Raw genomic sequence first — 11,929 nt, forward strand, 5'->3', positions numbered from 1 at the left:
CAGTGCTCTTACACTGATGAATAAAGCAAATCCCTTTTTTTACTGCGGTGGGCAGCTCGTGTGCTTCAAGAAACGTCGCCCACGCCTTCTGTTCAAAGAGGCAACGACAGGGAAGAACACAATGAGAAGAGAGCAGTCGGCACAGGCGCACGTGTCTGCGTGTGTCTGCGTGTGTCTGCGTGTGCCTGCGTGTGCCGGCATGCCTAGACGGCTCGTAAAACGCTCCCAGCTGGAGAATCTGTGGAGGGAGAAGTAGGAGCTCAGAGTGAGTGTAGCTGTGAGGTGAGAAGGTTCAGCACATAGACAGGACAAGGCAACAAAACACACAGAGCTTCAGAGAGCTGCAGCAGGTGTTTCTCCAGAGCTCTACTGCCCCCGCCCAGACAGCAGAACGTCCTGGCACCCCTCACCCGCCCCTGTAGTGGTGCACCACTGAGCAGGGTGTAGCTCCTTCAGAGTCCCCCCCCCCCCCCCCCCCCCCCCCCCCCCCCCCCCCTCAGTGGAGTTTTAATACAGGCTGCTGTGCCAACAGGGCTGGACCTGTGAGCTCGGTGAACAAGAGAGGAGTTCTTCAGTCAGGATAATGACAGCCTTGTGTCAGGCTAGGAGGGGCTACAGCAAGGAGACAGGGAGGGTGTGAGCGAAAGAGAGAGAGGGAGAGAGAGAGAGAGAGAGAGAGAGAGAGAGAGGGAGGGAGAGAGAGGGAGGGAGAGAGAGAGGGAGAACCAGGGAGTCAGAGAGATTGGGAGGGTGAATCAAAAAGAGTGGCGGCAGAAAGTTGGAGAGAGAGACGGGAGAGACCGAGAGAAACTGTCAGGCTGAGAGAGAAAGAGGGAGAGAGAGAGTGAGAGTAGGTAGAGGTAGAGAAGTGTGTTGGGCCCACACGCAGGCATCAGGATTTTCTCCAAACTTCTGGATTGCTTTTCTGAGCTGTTCAGTTAACAGGGGAGTCTGAGCTGCCTGAACTCTTCCAGGTTTGTAGAGGCTCTTAAATTTGATATTATGTTTTCTGCTTATTCTTAAAGTTTTGTAATATTTCAAGAAGGGGGAACGGGGTAAATCCCCATTACAACTACAAAGACGTGTCTTTAATCCTGACTCATGAAGCCCAGCGTGCTGTATTGTGTTTCAATGGTACCTTATGACTTCATTAATGTTTATGTGATGAAGTTATTCTAAAAATTTCTTCACAGAACATTATATTATATTCCATAATACAATGATTTTATTATGTGGAGAAAGGCAGTTTCACTCAGCTCATATTCAGGAAAGGACTGGTGTGTTTGTTCAACGGTTTAACACTGCCCAGTATCCTTTACAGCCTGACCTTAAAAATGGAGGCATTTGTTTATCTGATCTATGGACATAATGGACACCTTCTGCTGGAATGTTGAGAATGGGAGGATGAGAGAAAGAGATAGAGATAGAGAAAGAGATAGAGATAGAGAAAGAGATAGAGATAGGAACAGAGAGATCTATTAGAACAACTCCTCCCCTCCCCTCTGCCTGACCCTCAACACAGAGCAGGCTGGTGAGGGTTTCTTTGATCAGATGAGGCTTGATGAGTAGAAGTTTCACTCTCCTCTGCTCTGTGCTTGGTTATAATAATCAAGGCTTTGTTCTGCACTGTCAGGCCCTGGGGCCCCCATACCCTGCCCGTGGCCCTCACACCCTGCCTGGGGCCCCCATACCCTGCCCATGGCCCTCACACCCTGCCTGGGGCCCCCATACCCTGCCTGGGGCCCCCATACCCTGCCCGTGGCCCTCACACTCTGCCTGGGGCCCCCATACCCTGCCTGGGGCCCCCATACCCTGCCCATGGCCCTCACACCCTGCCCGTGGCCCTCACACCCTGCCTGTGCCTCCCATACCCTGCCTGGGGCCCCCATACCCTGCCTGGGGCCCCCATACCCTGCCTGGGGCCCCCATACCCTGCCCGTGGCCCTCACACCCTGCCCGTGGCTCCCACACCCTGCCTGGGGCTCCCACACCCTGCCCGTGGCTCCCACACCCTGCCTGGGGCTCCCACACCCTGCCCGTGGCTCCCACACCCTGCCTGGGGCCCCCACACCCTGCCCGTGGCTCCCACACCCTGCCTGTGGCCCTCACACCCTGCCTGGGGCCCCCACACCCTGCCTGTGGCCCCCATACCCTGCCCAGGGCCCGTAAACTCCGCCTTGTGGCACAGTCAGGTGGACTAACTATGTGTAACAGTATTGAGGGAACTTAACTAGAACTAGGCTGAACTAGACTGGAATGGTTATGTCAGAAATAGCAACAACACTAAACTAAACTGGTGTGAAGCCGACATTCAACTGCAAACCAAAGTTGAAGCAGAAAGGTGTGTGTGTGTGTGTAGCAAGCAGCTATGAGATCATTGTTGGCTTCACAGCAGCTGTAACATCTACACCCTGCTGGTATTCACTCTCTCTGTCTCTCTGATATACTGTCTGCACACAGTTTACACATTTGCTGAGAGTCATTATTCACTCACAACCTCCACACGCTTCAGACTCCTGCTCTCTGTTTTTAAAACGTCTGGACACGAGGCGGCTGTCCTGCTACTAGTATGAAGTGGTTACCTCACCGCTCAGTTCCTCCTCACATCACAGTCCCACTCAGACGGGACGGCGGGTCACGTTGGGACTCTTCACTGCCGAAGAGCACATTCCAACGTGAATATCGCACAGTGCCGTCAGTGCTAGTAACTCTTCCTCCCAAGACTCAGCCCCAAGTAGTAGACAGGTCACTCCAGGTCACGTGACATCGGGGCCGTAGCCTGCAGGAGCTCGGCTGGCTTCTGGTGTAGAGACGAAAAAGGTGAGTGTTGGTGTAGTTCTTCTTTATTTTTGAGGTTTTTGAGGGCTCATTGGCACTCTGAAACTTTGTAATTATGGGGGTCAGGTGCTGCCTGGCAGTCCTGGATCTCTGCAACCTGAGAGAGCTGGCCATGCCTTGACTGGATCTGGAGAATCTTGACTGGATCTGGAGAATATTGACTGGATCTGGAGAATATTGACTGGATCTAGAGAATCTTGACTGGATCTGGAGAATATTAACTGGATGGGGAGAATCTTGACTGGATCTGGAGAATCTTGACTGGATCTAGAGAATCTTGACTGGATCTAGAGAATCTTGACTGGATCTGGAGAATCTTGACTGGATCTGTGCTTAAATGTGCTTATATCACTTCACAAGCAGAAGGGGGATTTTAAGTAAGTTTGTTTGGAGGACTTATGTAGAGTTAATTACTGATCTAGTCAACAGATGTTTGCCTGAAGACAGAACTGTCCTGTAATGTAATATAAATGTACACTATTGAAAACCAACAGGTAGTGAGTGGAATAGATGTTCAATGTGAGCTTTAGTGTACATTTTAAAAGGGTTGATGTTACTGTAGATTACATAAGGCATGGAGCTGTCTCAAAGCAAAGTTCTCTACACTTTAAATGGTCTGAAACAGAGCGCTGTCTCCATTTTGAGATTTGTATTTTGCATTTCTATGCTGAACACACATAGCAGTACCATTATGCGCTGTTATGCCAGACCTACACAGACATGCCCAGAGCTGATTGGACAGGCCAGATAGCCACTCCCACCCCCAGCAGTCTGAAAGCAGACACTACGCCATTTCAGCCGCACTCGACCTCTGCCGTGGGCTGCGTGCGGGAACACTGAGCTGATTCACCAGGCTGACGATGCCCAGTCGTCCCTCACACAGGTTGGGCAGGATCCCGTCCTGTTACTGCTGGTGTCGTACGAGGTTCAGGGCCCAACTCTGCTCCTGCGCGCTGATCGTGAACGCTGAATGGAGCTCTTTGTGCTGAAATGCTTCTGGAGCTCAATGTTTTTAGGAAACAAAAAGCTAAAGTCAGTGGAACATTTGAGAAAGAGCCTGTTGGAACATGGAGAGTTCTATTGCCCCCGAACTAGGAGGAAGGAGGGGTTAGTGGGAGCAGAGGGAGAGACTGACTCAGTCCTTCTTAAACAGAAGCTACAGCCAGGGAGGTGTTAGTGGGGCAGGTCCTTCACAGGGAGGTGTTAGTGGGGCTGGTCTTTCACCAGGGAGGTGTTAGTGGGGCAGGTTTTTCGCCAGGGAGGTGTTAGTGGGGCAGGTCTTTCACCAGGGAGGTGTTAGTGGGGCTGGTCTTTCACCAGGGAGGTGTTAGTGGGGCAGGTCCTTCACCAGGGAGGTGTTAGTGGGGCAGGTCCTTCACCAGGGAGGTGTTAGTGGGGCTGGTCTTTCACCAGGGAGGTGTTAGTGGGGCAGGTCTTTCACCAGGGAGGTGTTAGTGGGGCAGGTTTTTCGCCAGGGAGGTGTTAGTGGGGCAGGTCTTTCACCAGGGAGGTGTTAGTGGGGCAGGTCTTTCACCAGGGAGGTGTTAGTGGGGCAGGTTTTTCGCCAGGGAGGTGTTAGTGGGGCAGGTCTTTCACCAGGGAGGTGTTAATGGGGCAGGTCTTTCACCAGGGAGGTGTTAGTGGGGCAGGTTTTTCACCAGGGAGGTGTTAGTGGGGCAGGTCTTTCACCAGGGAGGTGTTAGTGGGGCTGGTCTTTCACCAGGGAGGTGTTAGTGGGGCAGGTCTTTCACCAGGGAGGTGTTAGTGGGGCAGGTCTTTCACCAGTCATTCCATCATTCCCTATTCAGGGCTGTGGTCTAAGCCGAAGGACAATATCTAATGTCTTAAACGTTGCACATGTAGATCTCAGACCACGGTGTCTTTTTTGTTTTCATCATGTGACATGGTGCCTCCTCCGTTCACGTTGGTCGTGTTTGGTCACACCAGCCTCTGCGTTGTGTGGATTTCAGCAAACCCAGGTCAAGCCCAAGCTCTGATGTTCACACGCCACACGCCGCCTGGTGCAACTGTGTTTTCGGCACCAGGTGGAGAACGCGTCTCCATGACAAGGCGATGATGGAGTTCTCCCCCCAGGAAGCGACCTGTTTTCTCTGTCCTACAGGAAGTCTGCATATATACACACTCTGGGCCCCCGTCGTCCTGGTCAGTGAGTCTTCTGTTTGTTTTTGTTTCCTCTGGCCGCTGTCTGCATGGTTATCTCTGTCAGCTGGTCCAGAATCGCCCTCACCCACATTGTGCTGTTGGACAGGAACATCCATTGTGTTCTGGCCACGTGATTCTATAATGAAGGGTCACGCTGGAATTTGTTCCAACGATGGCTTGACATGATGCCAGACGTTAAGGAATCCCCTCAATTATGTAACTTGGTATTGTTGTGGATGTGAGAGTCCATTTTAAAAGTGAGACGATTTGGATCTTTTTCCTGTTAAGAATGGTCACGGAAGACTTTTGGGTCTACATGGAACATCGGGCCTGAAGGGACACCCAGGAACACCAGTAATAGCTTCCTAGTTCTTCTCTAAAGGATCATCTTGGTTGTGGGTCAGAAGAGATAAACAGGCAGGAGGCCTGATGTCCAACAGCACAGAGCTGCGATTCTCCCCCAAGACGTCCATCCTGTCCCCTGTTTATGTTCCCCCTCGCGGGCCTTCTAACCTAGTTTACAGCTTCCTTTGATTCTCTGTGCTCCATAATGAAGGGGGTCTATTCTGCTGACATTAACAGACACATGCCCATAGAAATCTCTGACTGTGCTTCTGTGACTGGCCCGTGTGAGGATGTGTTGAGGGCCCAACACTCCCTACAGCTTAGACCTCACCAACACAATGAGCATCAGTGCATGGCGGATGCCAGAAACTGCCTTTGGCATTATAAAATGCCCCCGAGAGCCTCTCCCAAGCCTGGTAGATGTTTTATTTTCTGACTTAAAAGTGCTGAGGCGGAACAGAATAAAGGATCGGTGCAGAAAAGATCACAGGAGAATATTACTAGAAATATTTAAACCCTGTTCAAATATTTAAGTTTTTCCATGGTCATGCACACAAATTTTGTACTCTCAGACTACAAAAGAGGTTTTGTACACTGTCCAAATGTCGTTACATAATTTGGAAGTGTGCGGAATTTGCTGCCTACACATTTTTGCCTAAATATACATTTATTGCTTTGCCAGTGTGTCCCCTGAGCCATCTGCCTCATACTTGTGGCACTCTGAAGCAGTGCTCGAGTCTCCCACGTCTGTGGCCATAATCATATGCTCACAGAAATGTCAAGTTATTTTTCGTCTGCTCCTCAATATCCTGTCAACTCATGTCCTTCCCAGCCTCAACACACACACCCCCCAAACACACACTCCCCAACCCCTCCCCCAACCCCTCCCCCAGCCCCAACACACACACCCCCCAAACACACACTCCCCAACCCCTCCCCCAGCCCCAACACACACACCCCAGCCCCCAGCCCCCAACCCCTCCCCCAGCCCCAACACACACACCCCCAAACACACACTCCCCAACCCCTCCCCCAGCCCCAACACACACACCCCCCAAACACACACTCCCCAACCCCTCCCCCAGCCCCAACACACACACCCCCCCAAACACACACTCCCCAACCCCTCCCCCAACCCCAACACACACACCCCAGCCCCCAGCCCCCAACTCCTCCCCCAGCCCCCAACTCCTCCCCCAGCCCCCAGCCCCTCCCCCAGCCCCAACACACACACCCCAGCCCCCAGCCCCCAACTCCTCCCCCAGCCCCTAACTCCTCCCCCAGCCCCCAGCCCCTCCCCCAGCCCCAACACACACACCCCAGCCCCCAACTCCTCCCCCAGCCCCCAGCCCCTCCCCCAGCCCCAACACACAAACCCCAGCCCCCAACTCCTCCCCCAAACCCTCCCCCAGCCCCAACACACACACCCCCAGCCCCCAGCCCCCAACTCCTCCCCCAGCCCCCAACTCCTCCCCCAGCCCCCAGCCCCTCCCCCAGCCCCAACACACACACCCCAGCCCCCAGCCCCCAACTCCTCCCCCAGCCCCCAACTCCTCCCCCAGCCCCTAACTCCTCCCCCAGCCCCCAGCCCCTCCCCCAGCCCCAACACACACACCCCAGCCCCCAACTCCTCCCCCAGCCCCTCCCCCAGCCCCAACACACACACACCCCAGCCCCCAACTCCTCCCCCAGCTCCCTTCTCCTCCGTCCTGTGGCCCGTGTGTCCTGTGTGTCCCGTGGCCCGTGTGTCCTGTGTGTCCCGTGTGTCCTGTGTGTCCTGTGGCCCGTGTGTCCTGTGTGTCCCGTGGCCCGTGTGTCCTGTGTGTCCCGTGTGTCCTGTGTGTCCTGTGGCCCGTGTGTCCTGTGTGTCCCGTGGCCCGTGTGTCCTGTGTGTCCCGTGTGTCCTGTGTGTCCCGTGGCCCGTGTGTCCTGTGTGTCCCGTGTGTCCTGTGTGTCCTGTGAATGTTCCAGCAGCCACTGGCAGTGAGAGGGTTTGTCTACATACTGTTGAAGATCTTTGCTTCTGCAACGGTGGAGTCACGGTGATGGACCTCAACATGGGTCCTGTGTACCAGTATATAATGTGTGTGTATATGTGTGTATGTGTGTATATGTGTGTATATGTGTGTATATGTGTATGTGTGTATATATGTGTGTATGTGTGTATATGTGTGTATGTGTGTATATGTGTGTATATGTGTGTATATGTGTATGTGTGTATATATGTGTGTATGTGTGTATATGTGTGTATGTGTGTATATGTGTGTATATGTGTGTGTATATGTGTGTGTATATGTGTGTATATGTGTGTATATGTGTATGTGTGTATGCAGGCCCGTTGACAGTCTTGCTGGGGCCCGGGACAAGAAAGTTTCATGAACAAAGTCATGTTTTCAGGGTTCATACACCTTTACAAGGTGGAATTAAAGCACTTGTACGTCACTTTCAAGGTCCATTTCAATATTTTCCAGCACGTTAAACTTAATTAAGTTAAATATTTATACATATACTCGAAATGATTCGAAACAATTCACTTTTTATCACATTATTTAATGGTTGTTTATTTTCAAAACGCCCAATCTTAACGTCTTCACGAGAACTGTTCAGTCAGACAGCTATTTGTTGTGAAACGTAGTTACAATTTCAAGCATTTTCAAGTACTTTAGCCTAAATTCAAGCACTTTTCAAACCTGGAACACAATGCAACTTTAAAATTCGTCAGGTAAATGTTTTTCCTTTCTTTTCTGCGCTCCAGATTTCTGTATTTACTTTAACTATCCACCACTGTATTTCCCGCTGTTGGGCGGGTACCAGCCGGTTACGGTCGGTGCTGGATCAAACCATTTTTCAGTGGGAGGCGGGGGTGTATGCACTTAATGGAAAATATGCAGATAGGTAAAAAAACATATATATTTTAACCATTGAGCTTATTTTGAGTACATAATTTTATATTAATGAAAGATTTCAAGATTATTAAAAAATTATAGACTTTAAATAAAAAATAAATTGCTCGGCTCTTTGTTGGGCCCCCCTGGCCCTAGGGCCCGGGACAACAGACCCGGTTGTCCCCCCCTGTCGACGGGGCTGTGTGTATGTGTGTGTATACGTGTGTATGTGTGTATATGTGTGTATGTGTGTATATGTGTGTATATGTGTGTATGTGTGTATATGTGTCTATATGTGTCTATATGTGTGTGTATATGTGTGTGTGTATATGTGTGTATATGTGTGTATATGTGTATGTATATGTGTATGTATATGTGTGTATATATGTATGTATATGTGTATGTATATGTGTGTATATGTGTATGTATATGTGTATGTGTGTATATGTGTATGTATATGTGTATGTATATGTGTATGTGTGTATATGTGTGTATATGTGTATGTATATGTGTATGTGTGTATATGTGTATGTATATGTGTATGTGTGTATATGTGTGTATATGTGTATGTATATGTGTATGTGTGTATATGTGTATGTATATGTGTATGTATATGTGTATGTGTGTATATGTGTGTATATGTGTATGTATATGTGTATGTGTGTATATGTGTGTATATGTGTATGTGTGTATATGTGTATGTATATGTGTATGTATATGTGTATGTGTGTATATGTGTATATATATGTGTATGTGTGTATATGTGTGTATATGTGTGTATATGTGTATGTGTGTATATGTGTGTGTATATGTGTATGTATATGTGTATGTGTGTATATGTGTGTATATGTGTATGTGTGTATATGTGTATGTATATGTGTATGTGTGTGTATATGTGTGTATATGTGTATGTATATGTGTGTATATGTGTATGTGTGTATATGTGTATGTATATGTGTATGTGTGTATATGTGTATGTATATGTGTATGTGTGTATATGTGTATGTGTGTATATGTGTATGTATATGTGTATGTGTGTATATGTGTGTATATGTGTATGTGTGTGTATATGTGTGTATATGTGTATGTATATGTGTATGTGTGTATATGTGTATGTATATGTGTGTATATGTGTATGTATATGTATATGTGTGTATATGTGTGTATATGTGTATGTGTATGTGTGTATATGTGTGTATATGTGTATGTATATGTGTATGTGGGTATATGTGTGTATATGTGTATGTATATGTGTGTATGTGTGTGTATATGTGTATATGTGTATGTGTGTATATATGTGTGTATATGTGTATATATGTGTATGTATATGTGTATATGTGTATATGTGTGTATATGTGTATGTATATGTGTATGTGTGTATATGTGTATGTGTGTATATGTGTGTATGTATATGTGTATGTGTGTATATGTGTATGTGTGTATAAGTGTATGTGTGTATATGTGTGTATATGTGTATGTATATGTGTATATGTGTGTATATGTGTATCTATATGTGTACGTGTGTATATGTGTGTATATGTGCATGTATATGTGTATATGTGTATATGTGTGTATATGTGTATGTATATGTGTATGTGTGTATATGTGTGTATGTGTGTATGTGTGTGTATATGTGTATATGTGTATGTGTGTATATGTGTGTATATGTGTATGTATATGTGTATGTGTGTATATGTGTATGTGTGTATATGTGTGTATGTATATGTGTATGTGTGTATATATGTATGTGTGTATATGTGTATGTGTGTATATGTGTGTATATGTGTATGTATATGTGTATGTGTGTATATGTGTGTATGTATATGTGTATGTGTGTATATGTGTATGTGTGTATATGTGTGTATATGTGTATGTATATGTGTATGTGTGTATATGTGTGTATATGTGTATGTATATGTGTATGTGTGTATATGTGTGTATATGTGTATGTATGTGTGTATATGTGTGTATATGTGTATGTATATGTGTATGTGTGTATATGTGTGTATATGTGTATGTATATGTGTACGTGTGTATATGTGTATGTATTGTGTGTGTGTATATGTGTATATATTGTGTATGTGTGTATATGTGTGTATATTGTGTATGTGTCTATATGTGCATATGTGTGTATGTGTGTGTATGTGTGTATGTGTGTATATGTGTGTATGTGTGTATATGTGTGTGTATGTTTGTATGTGTGTGTATGTGTGTATATGTGTGTATATGTGTGTGTGTGTATATGTGTATATATTGTGTATGTGTGTATATGTGTGTATATGTGTGTATGTGTATATGTGTGTATGTGTGTATATGTGTGTATGTGTGTATGTGTGTGTATATGTGTATATATTGTGTATGTGTGTATATGTGTGTATATGTGTGTATGTGTATATGTGTGTATGTGTGTATGTGTGTATATGTGTGTATGTGTGTATATGTGTATATATTGTGTATGTGTGTATATGTGTGTATGTGTGTATGTGTGTATATGTGTGTATATGTGTGTGTGTGTATATGTGTATATATTGTGTATGTGTGTATATGTGTGTATATGTGTGTATGTGTATATGTGTGTATGTGTGTATATGTGTGTATATGTGTATGTGTGTATATGTGTGTATATGTGTGTATATGTGTGTATGTGTGTATATGTGTATATATTGTGTATGTGTGTATATGTGTGTATATGTGGGTATGTGTGTATGTGTGTATATGTGTGTATATGTGTGTATGTGTGTATATGTGTGTATATGTGTATATATTGTGTATGTGTGTATATGTGTATGTGTGTATATGTGTGTATATGTGTATATATTGTGTATGTGTGTATATGTGTGTATGTGTGTATATGTGTGTATATGTGTATATATTGTGTATGTGTGTATATGTGTATGTGTGTATATGTGTGTATATGTGTATATGTGTTGGTGGTGGGGGGGGGGGGGGGCAGCATTAGCGTGTTCTGCCCACCAGGTGGAGGTCTCAGATTAGACAGCTGGCAAATGAAGATAAACGTTCAGAAAAACTCTTCTCCTCTTCTCCTCCTCTCCTCTCCCCCTCTCTCCCTCTCTCCCTCTCTCCCTCTCTCCCTCTGCCTGGCTGAAATGTCACTGGTGAATAATCCCCAGTGGGCAGAGGCGCCAGTCTGTGGTTCCTCTGCTACTGAAGCTCCACTGAAAGCCTCTTCGCTCCAGTTCTGTGTTCGCTCTGGTAAAGTACTCGCTGCGTTTTCACTCGTTCAGCACATTTCAAGCACATGGAGCAGAGAGAGAAACGGCAGGAGCGGTGGCTCCATCACGCACGCTGCACACTGTGATTATCACCGCGCGGTTAGAGCCACCGCTGGCTGATACACAGCACATTGGCCAGTGGACCTTCAGCATTCCTGGCAAAGCAGTCACTCTTTCCCTGCGGAGACATGTCTCCTGCCTGTCTCCCTGCCTGTCTGTGTGCCTGTCTGTCTCCCTGCCTGTCTGTCTCCCTGCCTGTCTGTGTGCCTGTCTGTCTCCCTGCCTGTCTGTCTCCCTGCCTGTCTGTGTGCCTGTCTGTCTCCCTGCCTGTCTGTGTGCCTGCCTGTCTCCCTGCCTGTCTGTGTGCCTGTCTGTCTCCCTGCCTGTCTGTGTGCCTGTCTGTCTCCCTGCCTGTCTGTGTGCCTGTCTGTCTCCCTGCCTGTCTGTGTGCCTGTCTGTCTCCCT

At 47.2% G+C, this 11,929-nt stretch overlaps 1 protein-coding gene across 1 annotated transcript in view; it reads left to right on the forward strand.

Moving 5' to 3' along the window:
• Positions 1-734: 734 nt before the first annotated feature.
• Positions 735-11,929, forward strand: part of phldb1b (pleckstrin homology-like domain, family B, member 1b) — a 71,034-nt gene continuing 59,839 nt past the window's right edge. Inside the window, exon 1 of the mRNA XM_076977205.1 lies at positions 735-974. The gene's annotated coding sequence lies outside the window, so the exon portion shown is untranslated. The remainder of the gene's footprint in view (positions 975-11,929) is intronic.

Source organism: Brachyhypopomus gauderio, chromosome 16, assembly GCF_052324685.1.
Source record: "Brachyhypopomus gauderio isolate BG-103 chromosome 16, BGAUD_0.2, whole genome shotgun sequence".
Lineage (NCBI taxonomy): Eukaryota > Metazoa > Chordata > Actinopteri > Gymnotiformes > Hypopomidae > Brachyhypopomus > Brachyhypopomus gauderio.